Here is a 27,731-nt window from a genome sequence, read left to right as displayed (position 1 = left end):
GTGTCACTGTTTGTCACACACACACAGAGGGAATGTTGTGTTTGTTTAATATTGTTTTAGGACTAAGAAAATTGAAAAAAGTGTTTTCCTATAGATTATGATAACATCAAAAATAAATGGGAAAATGGGAGAGGAGAAATGACTAGAGACAGTGTTGTTTAACTCACTGACCATAACCCATGAGTTCTTCTTACCTTTGTTCAGGTGAAAAGTCTCCCTCTCTAAACTCTATAGGTTGACATATAGACCAATCACTCTTCATGGACACACAGCTTGGTACAGGGGAGGCTGGTTTCTTGCGCTTGATTGGGCTTCAACACAACAGAGACAAACAGTACATCTCTCATTTACTCTGAACTCAGATAGGGAAAAATAAGAAGAGTTTCATTCCGAAATGCTATATATCCATTTTCAGAAATGTTGGTAAATTTGCTTTCATTGCTTACAGAAATTATGAAAGAGATTGTTGTGTTTTTTCACTAGCTAATTATGGCATTCAATGACAGACATGTGTTTGTTAAGAAATCTATCACTTGATGGTTTCATTTCAGGAAGACAAATATTTGCGGGTTTGTTTTCCAAAATGCTATATATCTGCCTCACTCGCAGAGAAATAAGTAGAACAGCTAGGTTTTACAGAGTCAAATGTAACAAATAGCTACATTTATCATAAAGAACTGAACAAATCATACATTAGTGACATCAGCATAAACTTTTTTTTTAATATATAATTCAATACAGTGAGATCTGTATGTAAAACATATACTTTTGAATTTAGAAGATGTTTTAATCCATGGCCTGGTATCCCAAAAGCTTCTTAAAGGGTAAGTTCATCATTAGAATCTTTGTAGGGTCATTGTTAAATCTCTGAGCTGTTTCCAAAAACATCATTATTAACGATGCACTTGAAAATGCTCAAAATCTAACGCCTGCCTCAGATCACGAGAAGAACAGCTGATTCGTCAGATGCTTTTTCCCCTCCAGCATCATTTTACACACAGAAGATCTCTGCTAAAAATAGAATCACAATGGTTAATCCATCTCTCTTTGACCGCTGATAATTTCAGAACAAAGTTGACTACAAATACAAAGCTGCAAATGACTTTGCGATTGATACAAACAAGCGACGTATAAAATGATGCTTCAAATGAAAACCGAGAAGATGGGATTAAAATATAAACTTTAGTTTAATCATATTGAAATGCATTTAATGTTCAATCAATGGAGTTATATTTTTCTACTTGTAGACTACGGTCAATAATTTGTTTCAATATATTTCATATTTCAACATTTGCGCAATGATGTGCCAAATCTGTGATTTGGTGCATCTTTATTGGATAAGCATTAGAATAAGCCACCTTAATATTTGCACCCGTAGGTGGTAATATCTTTCTAGGAGCTGATCCGTTGTCAGTATTGTGAACTGATTATAATGTTAAGGAAAGATTTGAATGCAGAAAGCTGATCTGAGAGCAGGGCTCCATTTCTTTCGATCTTCTAAATAACAACATGCTCCAACGACACACTTAACATGTCATGTATTGTCATGTTGTGTCTTGTTTCTGTCCTTTCCCTTCACCCTGTCTCCCTCTGCTGGTCGTTATTAGGTTACCTTTTCTCCCCCTCTTTCCCCCAGCTGTTCCTTGTCTCCTCCTAACTACCTCGTCACCCCTTTTCCTACCTGTTCCTTTTTTCCCTCTGATTAGTCCTCTATATCTCTCTCTGTTTTTGTTTCTGTCTTTGTCGGATTCTTGTTTGTGTTATTCATGCCTGAACCAGACTATCGTCATGTTTGCTGCAACCTTGTCCTGTCCTGTCGGAATCTGCCGGTCCATCTGAGCCTACGTATGTTTTGTTATTAAAGAAGCTCTGTTTACGTTAATTCGCTTTTGGGTCCTCATTCACGCACCGTAACAGAAGAATCCGACCAAGAATGGACCCAGCGACTTCGGATCCTCTCCACTCAGCCGTCGAGATCCAGGGAGCGATGCTAGGCAGACACGAGCAGGAATTGTCTGCTGCTCGACATGCCGTTGAGACCCTGGCCACCCAAGTCTCCAACCTCACAGAACAGGTTCACCATCTCCGCCTCGATCCACCGGCCACTTCCAGGGCTTTCGAATCTCCGGAGCCCAGAATCAATAACCCGCCGTGTTACTCTGGGGAGCCCACTGAATGCCGCTCGTTCCTCACCCAGTGTGATATTGTGTTTTCTCTCCAGCCCAACACTTACTCCAGGAGCACTGCTCGTATCGCCTACGTCATATCTCTCCTTACTGGACGGGCTCGTGAGTGGGGCACGGCAATCTGGGAGGCAAGGGCTGAGTGTACTAACCAGTATCAGGACTTTAAGGAGGAGATGATACGGGTTTTTGATCGATCTGTTTTTGGGGAGGAGGCTTCCAGGGCCCTGTCTTCCCTATGTCAAGGTAATCGATCCATAACAGACTACTCTATTGAGTTTCGCACTCTTGCTGCCTCCAGTGGCTGGAACGAGCCGGCTTTGCTCGCTCGTTTTCTGGAGGGTCTCCGCGCAGAGGTAAAGGATGAGATTCTCTCCCGGGAGGTTCCTTCCAGCGTGGATTCCTTGATTGAACTCGCTATTCGCATTGAGCGACGGGTTGATCTTCGTCACCGAGCTCGTGGAAAGGAGCTTGCGTTCTCCGTTGCCCCCCTCTCCGCATCACTACCATCTTCCTCTGCCGGCTCGGGTGCTGAGCCTATGCAGCTGGGAGGTATCCGCATCTCGACTAAAGAGAGGGAACGGAGAATCACCAACCGCCTCTGTCTCTATTGCGGTTCCGCTGGTCATTTTGTCACTTCATGTCCAGTAAAAGCCAGAGCTCATCAGTAAGCGGAGGGCTACTGGTGAGCGCTACTACTCCTGTCTCTCCTTCAAGATCCTGCACTACCTTGTCGGTCCATCTACGCTGGACCGGTTCGTCAGCTTCCTGCAGTGCCTTAATAGACTCTGGGGCGGAGGGCTGTTTTATGGACGAGACCTGGGCTCGGGAACATGACATTCCTCTCAGACAGTTAAGGGAGCCCACGGCCTTGTTCGCCTTGGATGGTAGTCCTCTCCCCAGGATTCAGCGTGAGACGCTACCTTTAACCCTCACTGTCTCTGGTAATCATAGCGAAACCATTTCTTTTTTAATTTTTCGTTCACCTTTTACACCTGTTGTTTTGGGCCATCCCTGGCTAGTTTGTCATAATCCTTCTATTAATTGGTCTAGTAATTCTATCCTCTCCTGGAACGTCTCTTGTCATGTGAAATGTTTAATGTCTGCTATCCCTCCTGTTTCCTCTGTCTCTTCTTCACAGGAGGAGCCTGGTGATTTGATAGGGGTGCCGGAGGAATATCACGATCTGCGCACAGTGTTCAGTCGGTCCAGGGCCACCTCTCTTCCTCCACACCGGTCGTATGATTGTAGTATTGATCTCCTTCCGGGAACCACTCCCTCCCGGGGTAGACTATACTCTCTGTCGGCTCCCGAACGTAAGGCTCTCGAAGATTATTTGTCTGTAGCTCTTGCCGCCGGTACCATAGTCCCCTCCTCCTCTCCCGCCGGAGCGGGTCCCTGCGCCCCTGCATAGATTATCGAGGGCTGAATGACATAACAGTGAAGAATCGTTATCCGCTTCCTCTTATGTCTTCAGCCTTCGAGATCCTGCAGGGAGCCAGGTTTTTCACTAAGTTGGACCTTCGTAACGCTTACCATCTCGTGCGCATCAGGGAGGGGGACGAGTGGAAGACGGCGTTTAACACTCCGTTAGGGCACTTTGAATACCGGGTTCTTCCTTTCGGCCTCGCTAACGCTCCAGCTGTCTTTCAGGCATTAGTCAATGATGTCCTGAGAGACATGCTGAACATCTTTGTTTTCGTTTACCTTGACGATATCCTGATTTTTTCACCGTCACTCCAGATTCATGTTCAGCACGTTCGACGTGTCCTCCAGCGCCTTTTAGAGAATTGTCTTTTTGTGAAGGCTGAGAAGTGCACTTTTCATGCCTCCTCCGTCACATTTCTCGGTTCTGCTATTTCCGCTGAAGGCATTAAGATGGATCCCGCTAAGGTCCAGGCTGTCATTGATTGGCCCGTCCCTAAGTCAAGCGTCGAGCTGCAGCGCTTTCTCGGCTTCGCGAACTTCTATCGTCGTTTCATCCGTAATTTCGGTAAGGTGGCAGCTCCTCTCACAGCCCTTACTTCTGTCAAGACGTGCTTTAAGTGGTCCGTTTCCGCCCAGGGAGCTTTTGATCTCCTCAAGAATCGTTTTACATCCGCTCCTATCCTTGTTACACCTGACGTCTCTAGACAGTTCGTGGTCGAGGTTGACGCGTCAGAGGTGGGCGTGGGAGCCATTCTTTCTCAGCGCTCCCTCTCTGACGACAAGGTCCACCCTTGCGCGTATTTTTCTCATCGCCTGTCGCCGTCGGAACGTAACTATGATGTGGGAAACCGCGAACTGCTCGCCATCCGCTTAGCCCTAGGCGAATGGCGACAGTGGTTGGAGGGGGCGACCGTTCCTTTTGTCGTTTGGACTGACCATAGGAACCTTGAGTACATCCGTTCTGCCAAACGACTTAATGCGCGTCAGGCGCGCTGGGCGCTGTTTTTCGCCCGTTTCGAGTTCGTGATTTCTTATCGTCCGGGCTCTAAGAACACCAAGCCTGATGCTTTATCTCGTCTCTTCAGTTCTTCAGTAGCCTCCACTGACCCCGAGGGGATTCTCCCTGAGGGGCGTGTTGTCGGGTTGACTGTCTGGGAATTGAGAGGCAGGTAAAGCAAGCACTCACTCAAACTCCGTCGCCGCGCGCTTGTCCCAGGAACCTTCTTTTCGTTCCCGTTCCTACTCGTCTGGCCGTTCTTCAGTGGGCTCACTCTGCCAAGTTAGCCGGCCACCCTGGCGTTCGGGGTACGCTTGCTTCCATTCGCCAGCGTTTTTGGTGGCCCACCCGGGAGCATGACACGCGTCGCTTCGTGGCTGCTTGTTCGGTCTGCGCGCAGACTAAGTCCGGTAACTCCCCTCCTGCCGGCCGTCTCAGGCCGCTTCCCATTCCCTCTCGACCGTGGTCTCACATCGCCTTAGATTTTGTCACCGGACTGCCTTCGTCAGCGGGGAAGACTGTTATTCTTACGGTTGTCGACAGGTTCTCTAAGGCGGCTCATTTTATTCCCCTTGCTAAGCTTCCTTCTGCTAAAGAGACGGCACAAATCATCATCGAGAATGTTTTCAGAATTCATGGCCTTCCGTCAGACGTCGTTTCGGACAGAGGTCCGCAATTCACGTCTCAATTTTGGAGGGAGTTTTGCCGTTTGATTGGGGCTTCCGTCAGTCTCTCATCCGGCTTTCACCCCCAGTCTAACGGTCAAGCAGAACGGGCCAATCAGACTATTGGTCGCATCTTACGCAGTCTTTCTTTTCGCAACCCTGCGTCTTGGTCAGAACAGCTCCCCTGGGCAGAATACGCCCACAACTCGCTTCCTTCGTCTGCGACCGGGCTATCTCCTTTTCAGAGTAGCCTCGGGTACCAGCCTCCGCTGTTCTCATCTCAGTTCGCCGAGTCCAGCGTCCCCTCCGCTCAGGCTTTTGTCCAACGTTGCGAGCGCACCTGGAAGAGGGTCAGGTCTGCACTTTGCCGTTATAGGGCGCAGACTGTGAGGGCTGCTAATAAGCGTAGAACTAAGAGTCCTAGATATTGTCGCGGTCAGAGAGTTTGGCTCTCCACTCAGAACCTTCCCCTTAAGACCGCTTCTCGCAAGTTGACCCCGCGGTTCATTGGTCCGTTCCGTATTTCCCAGATCATTAATCCTGTCGCAGTTCGACTTCTTCTTCCGCGATATCTTCGTCGCGTCCACCCGGTCTTCCATGTCTCCTGTGTCAAGCCCGTTCTTCGCGCCCCCGCTCGTCTCCCCCCCCCCCCCCCATCCTTGTCGAGGGCGCACCCATCTACAGGGTCCGTAGGATTTTGGACATGCGTCCTCGGGGCCGTGGTCATCAGTACCTAGTAGATTGGGAGGGGTACGGTCCTGAGGAGAGGAGTTGGGTTCCCTCTCGGGACGTGCTGGACCGTGCGCTGATCGATGATTTCCTCCGTTGCCGCCAGGTTTCCTCCTCGAGTGCGCCAGGAGGCGCTCGGTGAGTGGGGGGGTACTGTCATGTATTGTCATGTTGTGTCTTGTTTTTGTCCTTTCCCTTCACCCTGTCTCCCTCTGCTGGTCGTTATTAGGTTACCTTTTCTCCCCCTCTTTCCCCCAGCTGTTCCTTGTCTCCTCCTAACTACCTCGTCACCCCTTTTCCCACCTGTTCCCTTTTTCCCTCTGATTAGTCCTCTATATCTCTCTCTGTTTTTGTTTCTGTCTTTGTCGGATTCTTGTTTGTGTTATTCATGCCTGAACCAGACTATTGTCATGTTTGCTGCAACCTTGTCCTGTCCTGTCGGAATCTGCCGGTCCATCTGAGCCTACGTATGTTTTGTTATTAAAGAAGCTCTGTTTACGTTAATTCGCTTTTGGGTCCTCATTCACGCACCGTAACATAACAACTGTTCTCTCTACGTTGTGAGTGGGAAATGTATGTTACATCTTCAGCTGTTGTAGGATAGATGCATCTTAAAATACTGGTAAACCTAAATTCCATCGCTATCGGGAAACTGGGTCCAGGGTGACTTGCAATACAGTTACCATATCAAGCTTTAAAAAGGCTTCTATAGTTTGTAATGTCCACCTAAAAAATGTCCAGCTTGATTTGCTCTAATGAAAAAAGGTACCAACCCCTACAAAACATTTTAATGAATTATAATCCACATAATTTTCCTGCTGTGAGAAACTGGGTCAAATTAAGATATGGAATCTGCATAAGATCTGTAAGTGCATTCATCTTATATACAGGATACAAACTTTCCATTCAATCAAAACAATGGATATATAGCGTTTCAAAAAAAATGTAATATTGAAGGTACCCATAAGCAATCATTTATGATGAAAAAACTCAAGTGAAACAATTGTGGATAGGTATTTTGGAAATAAACTTAATTATTCTATAACAAAATTGTCATCTCACCTCTTAGCTTTGGTGTCATGTTCCCCAGAGAGACTCATTTCAGAGGCAGGGACCCCCTCCTCTCTCTCCCCAGAGAGACTCATTTTAGAGCACTGACCCCTAAACAGAGATCCAGCATGTTGGTTGTGGTTAACACGGTGACAATTAATTATTGAATGTCAATTGTTCTATTTTAGTCATTCTCTCTTTGAAATTAAACATTTATTAACAGACATATTGAAACAGTCAGGTGATTTAATGCAATCACATGTAGTTGTCACATCACTTCTCCATGGTAACTATTAACAATAATAATTATAATAAGTCACTGTTTGTTAAACTTCTTTGGGACTGGGGGGCAGTATTGAGTAGCTTGGATGAATAAGGTGCCCAGAGGTAATAATTAGTAGATTTGGATAGGAAACACTCTGAAGTTTCTAAAACTGTTTGAATGATATCTGTGAGTATAACAGAACTCATATGGCAGGCAAAAACCAGATAGAAAATCCAACCAGGAAGTGGGAAATCTGAGGTTTGTAGCTTTCAAGTCTTAGCCTATCCAATATACAATGTCTTTGGGGTCATATTGCACTTCCTAAGGCTTCCACTAGATGTCAACAGTCTTCAGAACCTTGTTTTGGGCTTCTACTATGAAGGGGGAGCGAATAAGAGCTGTTTTACTAAGAGGTCTGGCAGAATGCCATGAGCTAAGTCAGACAAGCGTCGCCGTGAGAGCGAGCTGCATTACTTTTCATTTCTAAAGACAAAGGAATTGTCCGGTTGAAACATTATTGAAGATTTATGATAAAAACATCCTAAAGATTGATTCCATACATCGTTTGACATGTTTCTACGAACTGTAATATAACTCTTTTGACTTTTCGTCTGAACTAGTTGCTCGCGCATTGTGCATTTTGGATTACTGGGCTAAAGGCACAAACAAAAAGGAGGTAATTGGACATAAATTATGGACTTTATCGAACAAAACAAACATTTATTGTGGAACTGCGATTCCTGGGAGTGCATTCCGATGAAGATCATCAAAGGTAAGTTAATATTTATAACACTATTTCTAAGTTTTGTGATACCTCTCCTCGTTTGGAAAATGGCTGTATGTTTTTCTGTGGCTTGGCGCTGACCTAACATAATCTCAAGGCATGCTTTCGCTGTAAAGCCTTTTTGAAATCTGACACAGCGGTTGCATTAAGGAGAAGTTCATCTTTAATGTGTGTTTTAACACTTGTATCTTTTATCAATGTTCATGATGAGTTTTTCTATAATTTGATGTGGCTCTCTGCACTTTCACCGGATGTTTGTTTGAGAAAATGCATTTCTGAACATAACACACCAATTTTAAATTAGGTTTTTGTACATAAAGATTAACTTTATTGAACAAAACACACATTTATTGTCTAACATGGAGTCCTGGGAGTGCCATCCGGTGAAGATCATCAAAGTTCCAGTGAAGGGAAATCGTAACACTACAGCATACAATGACATTGTAGACGATTCTGTGCTTCCAACTTTGTGACAACAGATTGCGGAAGGCCGTTTTCTGTTTCAGCATGAAAATGTCCCGCGCACAAAGTGAGGTCCATACAGAAATGGCTTGTTGAGATCGATGTGGAAGAACTTGACTGGCCTGCACAGAGCCCTGATCTCAACCCCACGAACACCTTAGGGATGAATTGGAACACCGACTGCGACACAGGCCTAATAGCCCAACATCAGTGCCCCACCTCCCTAATGTTCATGACTGAATGGAACAAGTCCCCGCAGCAATGTTCCAATATCTAGTGAAAAGCCTTCCCAAAAGAGTTGAGGCTTTAATAGCAGCAAAGGGGAGACCAACTCCATATTAATGCCCATGATTTTGGAATGAGATGTGATTATTATTTGACCCTGCTGGTCATCTATGAACGTTTGAACATCTTAAAGAACAATCTGGCCTTAATGGCAATGATCTCTTATAAACTCTACCCGGCACAGCCAGAAGAGGACTGGCCACCCCTCAGAGCCTGGTTCCTCTCTAGGTTTCTTACTAGGTTTCTGCCTTTCTAGGGAGTTTTTCCTAGCCACCATGCTTCTACATCTGCATTGCTTGCTGTTTGGGGTTTCAGGCTTGGTTTCTGTTTAGCACTATGTGACATCTGCTGATTTAAAGAGGGCTTTATAAATACATTTGATTTGAGATGTTCGACAATAATGTGTCCATATACTTTTGGTCATGTAGTGTATATAGCCTAATCTATGGCCTAGGCCAGATATTTTTCACAACATTTCCAACGGATACCATCAGGTCAGTCGGCATGATAAGTGATCATTCTGTAACTTAGACCTACTGTGAATATTGAATGTCTGACGACAACCTAATTGTATTATACTTGTAGCCTGCCTACCAAAATCTGCACGTCTTTCTACTTCACTACATTCCTGAAGAAAATAATGTAGTTTTTACTCCATACATTTTCCCTGTCACCCAAAAGTACCCATTACATTTTGACAGGAAAATGGTCCAATTCACACACTTATCAAGAGAACATCACTGGTCATCCCAACTGCCTATGATCTGGCAGACTCCCTAAACACAAATGCTTCATTTGTAAATTATGTCTGAGTATTGGAGTGTGCCCCTGGCTATCCACACATTTAAAAAGGAAAATAAAATGTTTTACTTAATATAAGGAATTTGAAATGATTCATACGTTTACTTTTCTTTTGATACTTAAATATATTTCAAACCAAATACTTTTAGACTTTTCCTCAAGTAGTATTTTACTGGGTGACTTTCACTTTTACCTGAGAAATATTCCACTGCTGCATTCCATTGGTCCTTAAGTGATATTTCCACTCACCCGTAGCACCGGGTAATTCAAAACAAACTGTCCATTTGTGCAGGGTGTCATATAAAAATCTTCCCAGTGTGAAATAGTTCCCAAATCTTCTGATTGTGGCGTCATGCTGTAAAATCTCTCCCACCTGAAATTGTTCCCAGTTCAATAATTGCACGCGCATCTCTTTATGTGGAGGGCTGAGCTCGTGCGGATGTTTCTCTTTCACCCTCCCTTGACCTCGAAAAAGTGTTTTGTGGGCACGCAAATTTGTTTCGCACAGCTGCCAATCACTGGTGGCCAGGAGTATTGACTCCGACCAATCAGAAGCTTGTTGAGGCATGGCTCTCAAGAGAAGACAGGCTACACGGTATGTGCACACTGCTCACAAAATGAGGTGGAAACTGATCTGCACTTCCTAACCTCCTGCCAAATGTATGACCATATTAGAGACATATATCTCCCTCCGATTACACAGATCCACAAAGAATTTGAAAACAAACACAATTTTGTTAATCTCCCATATCTACTGGGTAAAATACCACAGTGTGCCATCACTGCAGCAAGATTCGTGACCTGTTGCCACAGGGTCGGCAGGGTAGCCTAGTGGTTAGAGCGTTGGACTAGTAACCGGAAGGTTGCAAGTTCAAACCCCCGAGCTGACAAGGTACAAATCTGTCGTTCTGCCCCTGAACAGGCAGTTAACCCACTGTTCCTAGGCTGTCATTGAAAATAAGAATTTGTTCTTAACTGACTTGCCTAGTTAAATTAAAATAAAATAAAACAAGAAAATGGCAACCAGTGAAGAACAAACACCATTGTAAATAAAATCATATTTATGTTTTTTTTTTTTTTTTTGTACCTTCACTATTTGCACATTGTTACAACACTATACATAATATGACATTTGAATTGTGGAACTTTTGTGAGTGTAATGCTTGCTGTTCATTTAATTGTTTATTTCACTTTTGTTTATAATTAATTTGCTTTGGCAATGTTAACAGATGTTCCCTTTGCCAATAAAGCAATTGAATTGAATCCCAGTCACCATCTTGGCCGTCGGACAAGACAATTAGCCAAACAAGGGAAATTCGCAATGTAAGCCCCTCGCTCCTCGTTTTTGATTGAGATTGGTAATGTACAATTATGTTCACTTCGTGGCCTGAAACGGCCCATATTTCACGCTGGGAAGATTTTTACAGGGCACGGAGACCGAGGTAAAGTCAGATTCTGTCACGCCCTGACCATAGAGAGCCCTTGGGGTTCTAGGGGGGACTAGGGGGGTTTCTAGGTGTTATATTTCTATGTTGGTTGGGTGTATGGTTCCCAATTGGAGGCAGCTGATATTCGTTACCTCTAATTGGAGATCATACTTAGTGTGTCCCTTTTCCCACCTGTATTGTGGGATATTGTTTGTTTGTTATGAGTGCCTATGTATGTCATGATTGTTTAAGCTTTGTTGAAGTTTTACCATCATTAAAATGTGGAACTCTACTCACGCTGCGCCTTGGTCAAGTTGTTCGTACGACGGACGTGACAGATTCAGGTTGAATATTCGACAGATATTTGCCTATAGTTTTCCTTAGGTCCACCAACAGCAGTTAGGGACAGTCAACATAGTGACAAATCAATTTTTTCACATTTCAATAGCTAATTGTTCATGTGACCTACTGGACTCAAAAAAGGTTCAGAATGTCCACTGAGTAGCCATTTTTGTAGCACAACCTTTTGTTTGTCCATTTTCATCTCACACGATTTTACATTAATTGCCTGCTCTGTTCCCGTTACACGCTGACTACACCGCTCGCTTCGTGTGCGCGAGCATTGCAAAATAAATGTAGAAATTGATTTTATTCGATTATTGCTCCCACACTGCTTGTGTGCGCCAACGAGCATCTGCGTTGCCAAGGGCTAAAATAGTTATATTTGTGACGCAGATCGCGCTCCTCATTGGTTTATGGAAGCAGGTACCCACGTGCCATCTCCTCATTGGTTATACCCACGTGGGTGACTGAAAGACGAACGAGGTCAGTGGCGGTAATGCACCTAATTTATGAAAGTTGCCAATCGCAAAATAAAGTCAAGAGAAGAAAAAGCCTGGAAGGAGTAGAGATGACTAAAAGTGATTCGGTTGACCGTTTTATGTGTGGATTAATTGGCGGGGTAAAGGACCTTGTGCATTTCAGGTAAATAGCAACTCAATGTTTATATCCTTGCCGACTTCCCTTTCATACCTGAAGGGAACATTTTGTCATTTGCTGATTGAGGAGAAAATCCATACTGCAAATGTACGGTCCCTTACTAGACGTCCGCAAATGTTTCTATGGCCGCGGGCCGTGCACCGTGGCCAGATCTTCCGGGAAGTCATCAAATGAAGTCTCTCGGACATTCGGTTTCCGTTTTATAAAATGTTCTAATTTTTTGTCATTTTTCCGCTGTCCCAGTAAATACCACCAGAGGGCGAATGGAATCATATTGCACAAAACATCACCAATCACAACATGGTCATTTCTCCTAAACGGAAAAGACTTAGAAGACAAAACTTGGTGAGCATAGGTTTGGCATAATGGGCAGTTAGCAAAGACAAAGATGGCATCGAGGCCTCAACACTTTTTGAGTTAAGGCCATTTTTTCTGTGATTAAAGGTCAAAAACGAAAATAGAGCGCTAATTTGACCGCTTCACATCAAAGTACATGAACCTACGGTGTCAGGAAAAAAAGAACCAGACATTTATCTATCGTATTTTAAGAGAAATAGTAAAAAATACAATTGGTGATGCTGAAAGAAATGCTTTTTTCCCCAAGAAAGTTACAGATCCAGTTGCAGCATGTTCAGACGAATCCGTTAAGGTGGGTTTCGGAACTCTACGTGATTTCTGTGATTTTCTGAAATAACACTCAATCATTCAACCCTCTGTAAATAAGTCAGTTCTTAAGGTAAAGACTTAAAACTCAAAATTCTATAAAAGCCAATGTCTTTACTTTCAGCTTCATGTGTTAACCGGAAGTGCCTTAAATTGGGGTCATAGGGGCTGTTTCGAAGGGATAAAAAGGTCAGATCTTTTCAAAACTTCATAAGTGTGATTAGACAACCCTCATGAACACAACCACAGGAACTTCAACCACATGAATGTTCATGAGGTCCTCCCGATCTGTGCAAGCCTAACCTTGACTGTGTGGCATTAACCCTTAACAGTGAAAACAGTTTTTTTTCATTTCACAGTTTGCAATGACATCTCTCCCCATAGGAATACATTGCCTTCTCCTCTTAATTCAACCTGAAGCTTATGAACCTGTCTTCGATGACAATTCATCAGGCCACTATGAGGTCTACCTGTGTTGATTCTAAGCTTCTTGGAGAAACCGGATATGTGTTTACTTTTAGCTTCCTGTGCCAACCGGAAGTGCCTTAAAATGGTGTCATAGGGGCTGTTTTGAAGGGTTAAAAAGGTCAGATATTTTCAAAACTTAATATGTGTGATTAGGTAACCCTCATGAACTGTAAATCAGTCATTTCTCCCATCAGATTTCCAAGAAAAGCTCACACACAAACACAGCGAGGACGGAGTGATAGTGTGGGGCTTAAAGACACACAGAGCCTGCAATAGTTACCTTTGTTCGAACTATCAAAGAACCGTCAGGCCTAGAGATCTGAAACTTCATAAACCTGTTCTAGAGCTCAAGTCGATAGTACACAGTGAGTTATGTGTCTCTAGAAGGTTCTCAGACTGAGAAACTGCCTTGCAATAACTTCAACTCTTTTTGACCATCACGAAAATGACAACATTTAGAATAGTCCCAGAGTCGCAAGACTAGGTGCATTGAAACCGCCTCGGCCCATAGATACGGACCCTAACGTTTTTGTCCGATTGCTCATTCAAGTACCCCATTGCAACACTCGGCAAATGTGGATTTTCAGCACCAATTCAGGACGCTGCTCGGGCTCCAAATGACCTATCAAGCCGAAACTTGGTATTCGGGGTCGCCTCATCTAAGCCTACACATAATGTCAGAACTGGACCCGCAGCTAGAACGTAACTATGTGTTTTAAGTTTTTATTATGGTTTAAACTGAAGGAGCTGTGAATTTTGGGCCTGCTCTGAAATATTTGATAGTTGGGGAGCACCCCCCACCCATGCCCATCCAACAGGGGGCGCCAGGGGTCAATTTGGACATTTTTCAAAAAATATTTTAAACTCACTTCTCTCACATCAAACATGACAAATAAACCTTCCAGGTTGATTCAGGGCTTAACATAGCGATATATATCATTTGGTCAGTATAAACGACATTTGGACATTTCTCATGCCATTTGGCCATGGTTCACTGACTTTTGACTTCCTATGATCGCATATTGCAAACGGACAAAACATAGGCCTCATAGACAACTCAATAAAATAAGACAAAAGTACGTTCATACAGTTGTTATATATGTATAACTTACTAAATAAAATGTAAAAAATCGAAAAACAGTCCAGATAGAACTTTTTTAGAAGGTGATGAATTTTGGGGAATTAAATCACATTTTCAAAATTTGACCCTTGGGTCTTGACTTGGTGACCATTTGCCATGTGAAAATCTACAGTGGAGCGCACTCGCCATCTTTGGGGTATGACAATTTTCATTTGCCATGTTCCAATTGCAATATGGTTTGAATGAATTGCGTCCATTTGAGTGGTATTTGTGATCGTGTATATGCCAGAGATTGTTCACCTTGAAGACCTGCTGCAGATATGAGTACGGCCCGACGCGAGATTTACACTCTCTCTCCCGGATTTTCAAGGGGCAGCGAGAGCTCACCGGACGCCACCGGAACCGCAATGCTTTCCAGGGCTTGGGCCCTTCTCTTGGGGTGAACCCATTCCAGGGTGCCCTGCCCTTCACAAAGAAAAGACAACTCTCCCCAGGGCTCCCGCCAGCTTCTCCGGGATCGGTCGCGTTACCGGAGTGTACGCTTCGCGGCGCCCGTCTCCACATTCTGAAAGTAGTATGAGGTCAATAGGTCACAAATGTTTGAAAGTTTGAAAAAATGAATGTAAAAACGTGTGAGATGAAAATGCACAAACTAAAGGGTGTGCAATGTGTAGGCCCACTGATTGAACATTCTGAACCTTGTTTGAAGTCAGTAGGTCACATGACCAAGGAGCTATTGAAATGTAGCTTTTGAAAAATGCATTTAGAATCATGTGAGATGAAAATGGACAAACTAAAGGGTGTGCAATATAAAAGGATAGTCAGTGGACATTCTGGACCTTGTTTGAGTCAAGTAGGTCACATGACCAAGGAGAGATTGAAATTCAAATGTAAAAAAAGTTTGTACTTTGTTTATGCTCCCTAACTGAATCAGCTAGGAATACAAAATGCTGCTCACATTTCCACATGTTTATTCGCTTTGGAAAGCAATTGAATGTCCAAATCATGAAAATAAGACCTGTACAATGTTGTACGCAATTTTTCCAACATCATGACACTTATTTGGAGTCTGTGGCTCAAGTGGCTTGAAAGCTATTGAGGTTTGAAAGCGTGAATATCCATTGATTATCCAACCTGAAACTGTCTTTACCTCGGTGGCTCAGAGGCGAGACTTCAGGGAATGCCTCACGGTTTAACTCCTTTATATAACAACAATAATTGTAAGCATGCCTACAAACCAAAAAGGTTTTAATTTGAGAATTTTCATTTGTATGCCTCAAATATTAAACTGTTTTAAATATTTGATGACAAGTTGAATCAGGTGTGTAAATACTGAGCAAGAACAAAAGGCTTCAGAAACCCTAAGATAAACATAAAACCCTATAATTGAAAAGCTCCTCCACCATCTTTACCAGACGTTTGACTGATAACATGTAGGTCTACTGATTAGTTTACACTTGAAAACTGCTGTCTGTCAGCAACTAAGCTCAAGTAGCAGTTCTACTCACTAGCAATATCTAATTCCATGTATTAATTTATCTTACTCTGTCCGTTAGATTATTGTTCAGAAATACTTACTTTATTTTGTACTTCTCTGCATAGGCTTTCGCCTCAAAATGGATCCTGTACAAAACAATAACTTTACTTTCTGTTTCAATCAGCAATCCCCCCACCCTTTAAACAGTGTTGTCTTCATATCTTCCACTAGATGACACTAAACACATGCTGTAACTAGACTTTACAACAGTATGTGTTCTGTTTCTTGGTCCTGGTGACTTCTGGTCCCCTATTAATACAGAGGAGGAGTGCTGATATAGGATCCGGTCACCCCTCTCCATGTAATCTGATGCATTATGATCTAAAATACTAAACTGATCCTAGATCAGCACTCATTAAAAAAAATTATACTGTCACATGTGACTCCTCAAGATGAGGCTCATGATTTACAACTTATATTCTTTAAGAATCAATTAATATCATTAATTGAATTGCTTTGCCATGAACAGTTCTGTGAGGTCTTAACCTAAAGGTACTATATAGACATTTCTGAGGATGGTAGATGACTCTATAGCCACTCCTATCACATCAGCAACAAACTATCATGGTCCAAACACACCAAGACAGTCATGAAGAGAGCACGACAAAGCCTATTCCCCCTCAGGAGACTGAAAAGATTTGGCATGGGTCCTCAGATCCTCAAAAAGCTCTACAGCTGCACCATTGAGAGCATGGTTGCATCACCGCCTGGTATAGCAACTGCTCGGTCTCAGGCCGCAAGGGGCTACAGAGGGTAGTGCGTATGGTACAGTACATCACTGGGACCAAGCTTCCTGCCATCCAGGACCTTTATACCAGGCGATGTCAGAGGAAGGCACTAAAAATTGCCAAAGACTCCAGTCACGCTAATCACAGACTGTTCTCTTTGCTACCGCACGGCAAGCGGTACCGGAGCGCCAAGTCTAGTTCCAAATGGTTTCTGAACAGCTTCTATCCCCAAGTCATAAGCTGAACAGCTAATCAAAACACTGCTGCAACTCTGTGTTTATTTTCTATTATCTATGCATAGTCACTTTACCCCTACCTACATGTACTGTATTACCTCAACTGCCCCCGCACATTGACTCGGCACTGGCACCCCCTGTATATAGCCTCCTTATTGTTATTTTATTGTTACTCTTTTACTTGGTACTTTACTGTATTTAGTAAAACAAAATTCATCTTAACTCTTATTTTTCTTTAAACTGCATTGTTGGTTAAGGGCTTTTAAGTAAGCATTTCACGATAAGGTGTTGTATTGTAACCTGTGTTGTGTTGTAACCTGTGTTGTGTTGTAACCTGTGTTGTATTGTAACCTGTGTTGTGTTGTAACCTGTGTTGTATTGTAACCTGTGTTGTGTTGTAACCTGTGTTGTATTGTAACCTGTGTTGTGTTGTAACCTGTGTTGTGTTGTAACCTGTGTTGTGTTGTAACCTGTGTTGTGTTGTAACCTGTGCTGTGTTGTAACCTGTGTTGTGTTGTAACCTGTGTTGTGTTGTAACCTGTGTTGTGTTGTAACCTGTGTTGTGTTGTAACCTGTGTTGTATTGTAACCTGTGTTGTGTTGTAACCTGTGTTGTGTTGTAACCTGTGTTGTGTTGTAACCTGTGTTGTATTGTAACCTGTGTTGTATTGTAACCTGTGTTGTGTTGTAACCTGTGTTGTGTTGTAACCTGTGTTGTATTGTAACCTGTGTTGTATTGTAACCTGTGTTGTGTTGTAACCTGTGTTGTGTTGTAACCTGTGTTGTGTTGTAACCTGTGTTGTATTGTAACCTGTGTTGTGTTGTAACCTGTGTTGTAACCTGTTGTGTTGTAACCTGTGTTGTGTTGTAACCTGTGTTGTATTGTAACCTGTGTTGTGTTGTCACCTGTGTTGTGTTGTAACCTGTGTTGTGTTATAACCTGTTGTATTCGGCTCATGTGACACATACAATTTTATTTTATTTGATCAGACCAACAAATATTTCTACCATCATCCACATAAGAGTCACAGCAAAATCTTTTGTATGATCACTATTTTGGCCTAGCTTTTAGAACATTCTAGCTTTTGGATATAGCCACAATATTGTCATCACTGCATCCGATGGGTCCGGATTGTAACGGTTTTCTTTCTCCTCTTCCTCTGAAGAGGAGGTGTAGCAGGGATCGGACCAAAATGCAGCGTGGTTATTTTGATTCATCTTTAATAAAAGATAAACACAAACAACACAAAACAAGAACCGTGAAAACCTAAACAGCCTTATCTGGTGCAAACAAACACAGAGACAGGAACAATCACCCACCAAACACTCAAAGAATATGGCTGCCTAAATATGGTTCCCAATCAGAGACAACGATAAACACCTGCCTCTGATTGAGAACCACTCCAGGCAGCCATAGACTATTCTAGACAACCCCACTATACCACAATCCCAATACCCACAAAAACCCCAAGAAAAAACACACCACATAATTAACCCATGTCACACCCTGGCCTGACCAAAATAATAAAGAAAATACTAAGACCAGGGCGTGACACGGATACAGCTTTAGAACAAAGTTTGACGGTATTAGTAAAAATGTGATCGATGCATGTGGATGATCTTGTTCCTGTAATGTTTATAAATATCTTGGTAAATTGATTAATAACCTGAACCATATTACAGGCACTAGTTACAGTGAGAAGCTTTCTCTTGAGTGGACAGCTTGATGAAAACCAGTCAATATGCAGGCCCCCAAGAAAGTAGACGTCTCTGTTGACAACACATACACTGTCAAACATTTCACACATATTATTTAGATACTGATTGTTAGCACTTAGTGGCCTACAGCAACACCCCAAAAGAAAACGCTTTAGATGTGCCAAGTGAACCTGCAACCACAACACTTCAATAACACTTGACATAAGATCTTCTCTAAGCATTACAGGGATATGGCTCTGAACATATACAGCACACCTCCCCTATAAGCATTTCTGTCTCTTCTTCTTTCTTCTTTCTGTCTCTTCTCTCAAATGAATTATCTAAGTGATTCTCAGAAATGGCTAATATATGAATGTTATCTGATGTTAGCAAGTTATTGATTTCATCAACCTTATTTCTAAGGCTCATATATTAATATGGGCTATTTGCAGCCCTTTCCTGGGTAGCTTATCAAAGATAGACATAATAAGGATAAGAGCAAACGTGCATTCAGCAGTCCATTAACCTCTCTCTCTCTCTCTCTCTCTCTCGCTCTGTGTGTGTGTGTGTGTGTGTGTGTGTGTGTGTGTGTGTGTGTGTGTGTGTGTGTGTGTGTGTGTGTGTGTGTGTGTATGTGTGCTGCTGCAGGGTTTGAAGCTACGAACCCATGGGCTTGGCTCAAACATCCCTTCCAGGCTACTGAGAGGAAGCGTGGAAAATGAACCTGTCATAGCGGATGTAAGCAATGTCCCCACATGCTAAGTTCTTTCTTCTTCTGGCACACATCTTCAGGATAGTCCTCGTTGAGGAAGATATACATTCTTCTGAAGTTCTTGACTCTTTCCAGAACAGCTACATTGCCCTTGAACGTCAAGATCTTGACCACTATCGACCCTGTCACATGGTTTCAAACACAGAACTGATGTCTCAATTAAATGTGTATTTTATTTTATTTAACCTTCATTTAACTGACTTGCCTAGTTAAGAACAAATTCTTATCAATGACCTACAGAATACTTACTTTCCACCATAATTTGCAAATATATTCATTAAAAATCCTACAATGTGATTTTCTGGATTTTTTTAAATATATTTTTTTCTCATTTTGTCTGTCATAGTTGAAGTGTACCTATGATGAAAATTACAGGCCTCTCTCATCTTTTTAAGTGGGAGAACTTGCACAATTGGTGGCTGACTAAATACTTTTTTGCCCCACTCTATATATATATACAGTGCCTTGCGAAAGTATTCGGCCCCCTTGAACTTTGCGACCTTTTGCCACATTTCAGGCTTCAAACATAAAGATATAAAACTGTATTTTTTTGTGAAGAATCAACAACAAGTGGGACACAATCATGAAGTGGAACGACATTTATTGGATATTTCAAACTTTTTTAACAAATCAAAAACTGAAAAATTGGGCGTGCAAAATTATTCAGCCCCTTTACTTTCAGTGCAGCAAACTCTCTCCAGAAGTTCAGTGAGGATCTCTGAATGATCCAATGTTGACCTAAATGACTAATGATGATAAATACAATCCACCTGTGTGTAATCAAGTCTCCGTATAAATGCACCTGCACTGTGATAGTCTCAGAGGTCCGTTAAAAGCGCAGAGAGCATCATGAAGAACAAGGAACACACCAGGCAGGTCCGAGATACTGTTGTGAAGAAGTTTAAAGCCGGATTTGGATACAAAAATATTTCCCAAGCTTTAAACATCCCAAGGAGCACTGTGCAAGCGATAATATTAAAATGGAAGGAGTATCAGACCACTGCAAATCTACCAAGACCTGGCCGTCCCTCTAAACTTTCAGCTCATACAAGGAGAAGACAGATCAGAGATGCAGCCAAGAGGCCCATGATCACTCTGGATGAACTGCAGAGATCTACAGCTGAGGTGGGAGACTCTGTCCATAGGACAACAATCAGTCGTATATTGCACAAATCTGGCCTTTATGGAAGAGTGGCAAGAAGAAAGCCATTTCTTAAAGATATCCATAAAAAGTGTTGTTTAAAGTTTGCCACAAGCCACCTGGGAGACACACCAAACATGTGGAAGAAGGTGCTCTGGTCAGATGAAACCAAAATTGAACTTTTTGGCAACAATGCAAGAAGTTATGTTTGGCGTAAAAGCAACACAGCTGAACACACCATCCCCACTGTCAAACATGGTGGTGGCAGCATCATGGTTTGGGCCTGCTTTTCTTCAGCAGGGACAGGGAAGATGGTTAAAATTGATGGGAAGATGGATGGAGCCAAATACAGGACCATTCTGGAAGAAAACCTGATGGAGTCTGCAAAAGACCTGAGACTGGGACGGAGATTTGTCTTCCAACAAGACAATGATCCAAAACGTAAAGCAAAATCTACAATGGAATGGTTCAAAAATAAACATATCCAGGTGTTAGAATGGCCAAGTCAAAGTCCAGACCTGAATCCAATCGAGAATCTGTGGAAAGAACTGAAAACTGCTGTTCACAAATGCTCTCCATCCAACCTCACTGAGCTCGAGCTGTTTTGCAAGGAGGAAAGGGAAAAAATGTCAGTCTCTCGATGTGCAAAACTGATAGAGACATACCCCAAGCGACTTACAGCTGTAATCGCAGCAAAAGGTGGCGCTACAAAGTATTAACTTAAGGGGGCTGAATAATTTTGCACGCCCAATTTTTCAGTTTTTGATTTGTTAAAAAAGTTTGAAATATCCAATAAATGTCGTTCCACTTCATGATTGTGTCCCACTTGTTGTTGATTCTTCACAAAAAAATACAGTTTTATATCTTTATGTTTGAAGCCTGAAATGTGGCAAAAGGTCGCAAAGTTAGGTAGTGTGGGCCTGTGGCACAATTCGTACCAACAGGGTGGGCTTTCCGAAGACAAAGGTGAACGACATGCCTAAGCGGGCTGAGCGGGGGACCATGCGATGGATCCGTGAAGATGGCCTGCTGTTTGTAAAGTGGATGGATACCAGAGAGGTGGTGATGTGCACAACAATCCACAAGTCCTTCAGTGGGGATCATGTCGTCAGACGTGTGAAGGACAGTGCCGGGGCATGGACCACCAAAAATGTCCCAATTCCAACTGCAGTAAAGGACTACAACAAGAGCATGGGAGGTGTGGACCCATCAGATGCGCTGATAGGCTATTACAATGTTCTCCATAAGACAATGAAATGGTACAAGACCTTCTTCTATCATTTCATCGACATTGCTGTGGTGAATGCATTCATCCTACACAAGGAAATGGCTAAGAGCTGTGGAAAACCCTTCCTTTCACAGAAAGCCTTCAGAGTGCTGCTCATCAAGGAGCTTGCTGGCTACAGCATCACTGCACCATGTTCTACCTACTCTACCTCTGTCCCTTCTGCTCCTGCCACAAGTGTTCATCTGCCCAAATGTATTTGTGCAGGCATGGATGTGCCTAAGGGCCAAAAGGGCACAGCATGGAGGCATCGCTGTGTTGTTTGCAAAATGAAGTCCCCCATCACCTGCACCACATGCTTGGTGACCCTCTGCTTTACAGCAGAAAGAGACTGCTATGGCACCTGGCATCAGCAGCACAATATTGTGTAGAGCTTTGGCAAAGTGGGTGGGGTTATATCATTCCTGTTTGGCCCTGTCCGGGGGTCTCATCGGATGGCCACAGTGTCTCCTGACCCCTCCTGTCTCAGCCTCCAGTATTTATGCTGCTGTAGTTTATGTGTCGGGGGGCTAGGGTCAGTTTGTTATATCTGGAGTACTTCTCCTGTCTTATCTACTGACTCCCTGTTGTATCTACTCTCTACTGACTCCCTTATGTATCTACTATCTACTGACTCCCTGTTGTATCTACTATCTACTGACTCCCTGTTGTACCTACTGACTCCCTGTTGGATCTACTGACTCCCTGTTGTATCTACTCTCTACTGACTACCTGTTGTATCTACTCTCTACTGATTCCCTGTTGTATCTACTATCTACTGACTCCCTGTTGTACCTACTGACTCCCTGTTGTACCTACTGACTCCCTGTTGTATCTACTGACTCCCTGTTGTATCTACTGACTCCCTGTTGTATCTACTGACTCCCTGTTGTATCTACTGACTCCCTGTTGTATCTACTGACTCCCTGTTATATCTACTGACTCCCTGTTGTATCTACTCTCTACTGACTCCCTGTTATATCTACTGACTCCCTGTTGTATCTACTGACTCCCTGTTATATCTACTGACTCCCTGTTGTATCTACTTTCTCCCTGTTGTATCTACTGACTCCCTGTTGTATCTACTGACTCCCTGTTATATCTACTGACTACCTGTTGTATCTACTTTCTCCCTGTTGTATCTACTGACTCCCTGTTGGATCTACTGACTCCCTGTTGTATCTACTCTCTACTGACTCCCTTATGTATCTACTCTCTACTGACTCCCTGTTGTACCTACTGACTCCCTGTTGGATCTACTGACTCCCTGTTGTACCTACTGACTCCCTGTTGGATCTACTGACTCCCTGTTATATCTACTGACTCCCTGTTGTATCTACTCTCTACTGACTACCTGTTGTATCTACTCTCTACTGATTCCCTGTTGTATCTACTATCTACTGACTCCCTGTTGTACCTACTGACTCCCTGTTGTATCTACTGACTCCCTGTTGTATCTACTGACTCCCTGTTGTATCTACTGACTCCCTGTTATATCTACTGACTCCCTGTTGTATCTACTGACTCCCTGTTGTATCTACTGACTCCCTGTTATATCTACTGACTCCCTGTTGCATCTACTGACTCCCTGTTATATCTACTGACTCCCTGTTGTATCTACTGACTCCCTGTTGTATCTACTCTCTACTGACTCCCTGTTATATCTACTGACTCCCTGTTGTATCTACTGACTCCCTGTTATATCTACTGACTCCCTGTTATATCTACTGACTCCCTGTTGTATCTACTGACTCCCTGTTATATCTACTGACTCCCTGTTGTATCTACTTTCTCCCTGTTGTATCAACTCTCTGCTGACTTCCTGTTGTATCTACTCTCTGCTGACTTCCTGTTGTATCTACTCTCTCCCTGTTGTATCTACTCTCTGCTGACTTCCTGTTGTATCTACTCTCTACTGACTCCCTGTTGTATATACTTTCTCCCTGTTGTATCTACTGACTCCCTGTTATATCTACTGACTCCCTGTTATATCTACTGACTCCCTGTTGTATCTACTGACTCCCTGTTATATCTACTGACTCCCTGTTATATCTACTGACTCCCTGTTGTATCTACTGACTCCCTGTTATATCTACTGACTCCCTGTTGTATCTACTCTCTCCCTGTTGTATCTACTTTCTCCCTGTTGTATCAACTCTCTGCTGACTTCCTGTTGTATCTACTCTCTGCTGACTTCCTGTTGTATCTACTCTCTCCCTGTTGTATCTACTCTCTGCTGACTTCCTGTTGTATCTACTCTCTACTGACTCCCTGTTGTATCTACTGACTCCCTGTTGTATCTACTCTCTACTGACTCTCTATTGTATCTACTCTCTCCTGAATCCCTGTTGTATCTACTCTCTACTGACTCTCTATTGTATCTACTCTCTCCTGAATCCCTGTTGTATCTACTCTCTACTGAATCCCTGTTGTATCTACTGAATCCCTGTTGTATCTACTGACTCCCTGTTGTATCTACTGACTCCCTGTTGAATCTACTGACCCCCTGTTGTATCTACTGACTCCCTGTTGTGTATTTACTCTCTACTGACTCCCTGTTGTATTTACTCTCTACTGAATCACTTTTGTATCGACTCTCTACTGAATCCCTGTTGTATCTACTATCTACTGAATCCCTGTTATATCTACTGACTCCCTGTTGTATCTACTGACTCCCTGTTGTATCTACTGACTCCCTGTTGTATATACTTTCTCCCTGTTATATCTACCATCTACTGACTCTACTTACACCTTCTCTCTACTCACTCCCTCTCTCTACTCACTCCCTCTCTCTACTCACTCCCTCTTTCTACTCACTCCCTCTTTCTACTCACTCCCTCTTTCTACTCACTCCCTCTCTCTACTCACTCCCTCTCTCTACTCACTCCCTCTCTCTACTCACTCCCTCTCTTCCTTTCTCCTGTCCCATTTTCTCTAACTCTATCTACTCCAGTGTTTAATTGGTATACTGTAATTACTTCTCCACTATGGCCTATTTATTGCCTTTACCTCCGTTATCTTACCTCATTTGCACACACTGTATATATTTTTTTTCTACTGTATCCTTGACTGTAAGTTTGTACATTCCATGTGTAACTCTGTGTTGTTGTTTGTGTTGCACTGCTTTGCTTTATCTTGGCCAGGCCGCAGTTGTAAATGAGAACTTGTTCTCAACTAGCCTACCTGGTTAAATAAAGGTTAAATAAAAAATTATCTGTCATTGTGAGACTGACATTAGCGTCTTTCTGAAGGAAGAGATATCCTTGGTTTTAACATTGGTTAGTTGTAGGTGAGATAAAGACAGATCCTATCTCACAGATCCTAAACTATCCAGTCAGCTTTTCCGTTGCCTCAAACTAGTGACTACACTCTTAGAATAAAAGGAGCTATCTAGAACCTAAAAGGGTTCTTTGGCTGTCCCGATAGGATAACCCTTTGAAGAAACATTTTTGGTTCCAGGTAGAACCCTTTTGGTTTAAGATAGAACTATTTTGGGTTCCATGTTGAACCCTTTGCAGGGTTGTTCTACATGGAGTGTTCTACATGGAACCCAAAAAGGGTTTCACCTGCAACCAAAAATGGCTCCCCTATGGGGACAGCCGAAGAATCATTTTGGAAACCTTTTTCTAAGAGTTTAGTGACATCCTCGACTTTAATCAGAAGAGAGACGTTTCCAAGAAACGTGTGTGTGTGCAGGTGTGTGTGTGTGTGTGTGTGTGTGTGTGTGTGTGTGTGTGTGTGTGTGTGTGTGTGTGTGTGTGTGTGTGTGTGGGGGTTGTTATGGCTTTCATTGTGGCTATACAGTAGGTCCTCAAACAACAGGATGTGGAACGTCTCTTACCAGAACAGAATCGTTTCCCTGAAACGTGTGGGTGTCAACATGCATTTACGCAGGTGTTAATGTTGCTGTGGAGGCGAAGTATGTGCCAAAACACAAAGAACTTTAAGGAAACATTTCTGACAAAACATTTAAATTGCATATCTTGAAGAAGTTCAAGCTATTGTTAATCACTCCCAGGCACTTTCCCCACTGCACTAAAAACTGTGATGGTGAAACGCCTTCTGAAGAAAAGTCATCTAGATACTGTACTTCAGCTCTTAGCAATTTTCGTCCAATCTCCATTCCATTCGTTAACAAAATTCTGGACCACTTGGTTTTCAACAGCTAAATAATTTTTTAAGTGCCAACTCTATTTTTGAAAAATTCCAGTCTGGTTTTCATACCCACCACTGCACAGAGACAGCCTTAGTTAAATTGGTAAATGATCTTAGCCTCTACGGGAACGGTGTCCACCCCCAAGGGACTGTTGCACATACACTGTTTCCATCTAGTGACCAAAATCTAAATTGCGCCTATAAACTACATCGTGACGTTTCTCTTGCATTTCAAAGATGATGATTAAAAAAATTCATGTTTTTTTCTTCGTATTATCTTTTACCAGATCTAATGTGTTATATTACCCTACATTCCTTTCACTTTTCCACAAACTTCAAAGTGTTTCCTATCAAATGGTATCCACTAATATGCATATCCTTGCTTCAGGTCCTGAGCTACAGGCAGTTAGGTACAGTATGTCAGGTTAGGTGGAAATGTAAAAATAGCGTCTGATTCTTAAGAGGTTTAATGCGCAGTGCCAAGCAGAGATGAATTGGGTCCCTTTCCAATCTCAGGGCTGATACTAACCCCCACTGAGCTGATGGGTTCATTATGCTTCATAAAAACAACCTTCGCTGCAGATTGTCAGCTATTGTAACTCAAAACTGAGGTTTTAGGTTTTGTCCATCAATGATTTCACTTTGAAAAGTGTTGTTTGAGGGCAATTGCTTACCAAAACTGTCTAGCTCACTTTTACTATCTGCAAAAACATGCCTTCTGAGTTGTGAAGGGGTGGCCAGCCACATGATTAGTTTTAAAAGTCTCCCATGACAACAACAACTTTTCCATTGACTATATCCAGTAGTAGTTTCTTATTGTTTTAGTTATGATCTCACAACATAGTTATGCTACTACAATAAAGGCATAAGCCATTATCAAGGGGTATATATCATTTGAAAATGCAAACAAAATTGCTTGAACTTGTCAACTAATAGCACCATTTTGAAAAACACTAAAAAGGTTATGTTGGTGAAGTTGAAAGGTTTCTGTTTACTGTAAGATATTACTTCCCAAAGTCAAACACCCTCAGAAGTCTACTGTGGTAGAGTGAGTACAATCTTGCTCTATGCTGCTAATGGTGAGAATGGGCAATTTCCTGAAAAACCATGAATGTGAACTTTGGCCTTCTATGGTGAACATGCACACTCAGTCTCAGTTGAAATTGTCAAAAATCATAATTGAAAAGGTCGTATCACACTGTGTGGTTCTGAATCCCCACTGAAAGAGTTGCGTATCACACAGTCCGATGTGTGGTTCTGAATCCCCACTGAAAGAGTCGCGTATCACGCAGTACAATGTGTGGTTCTGAATCACCACTGAAAGAGTCACGTATCACACAGTACAATGTGTGGTTCTGAATCCCCACTGAAAGAGTCGCGTATCACACAGTACAGTGTGTGGTTCTGAATCCCCACTGAAAGAGTCACGTATCACACAGTACAATGTGTGGTTCTGAATCACCACTGAAAGAGTCGCGTATCACACAGTACAATGTGTGGTTCTGAATCCCCACTGAAAGAGTCACGTATCACACAGTACAATGTGTGGTTCTGAATCCCCACTGAAAGAGTCGCGTATCACACAGTACAATGTGTGGTTCTGAATCCCCACTGAAAGAGTCACGTATCACACAGTACAATGTGTGGTTCTGAATCCCCACTGAAAGAGTCGCGTATCACACAGTACAATGTGTGGTTCTGAATCCCCACTGAAAGAGTCACGTATCACACAGTACAATGTGTGGTTCTGAATCCCCACTGAAAGAGTCGCGTATCACACAGTACAATGTGTGGTTCTGAATCCCCACTGAAAGAGTCGCGTATCACACAGTACAATGTGTGGTTCTGAATCCCCACTGAAAGAGTCACGTATCACACAGTACAATGTGTGGTTCTGAATCCCCACTGAAAGAG

The 27,731-nt window shown here is 42.8% G+C and overlaps 1 long non-coding RNA gene across 1 annotated transcript; it reads right to left on the bottom strand.

The window, feature by feature from the left end:
• Positions 1-80: 80 nt before the first annotated feature.
• LOC118937789 lies at positions 81-16,028 on the bottom strand. The gene is made up of 3 exons (XR_005035216.1): positions 15,866-16,028; positions 7,065-7,163; positions 81-311 (listed from the first exon to the last, which is right to left on the bottom strand). It is a non-coding gene; the product is annotated as an uncharacterized LOC118937789 (long non-coding RNA).
• Positions 16,029-27,731: the final 11,703 nt, after the last annotated feature.

Source organism: Oncorhynchus mykiss, chromosome 12 (genome assembly GCF_013265735.2).
Source record: "Oncorhynchus mykiss isolate Arlee chromosome 12, USDA_OmykA_1.1, whole genome shotgun sequence".
In the NCBI taxonomy this organism is placed as follows: domain Eukaryota; kingdom Metazoa; phylum Chordata; class Actinopteri; order Salmoniformes; family Salmonidae; genus Oncorhynchus; species Oncorhynchus mykiss.
This window is presented reverse-complemented; position numbering and strand designations above follow the sequence as displayed.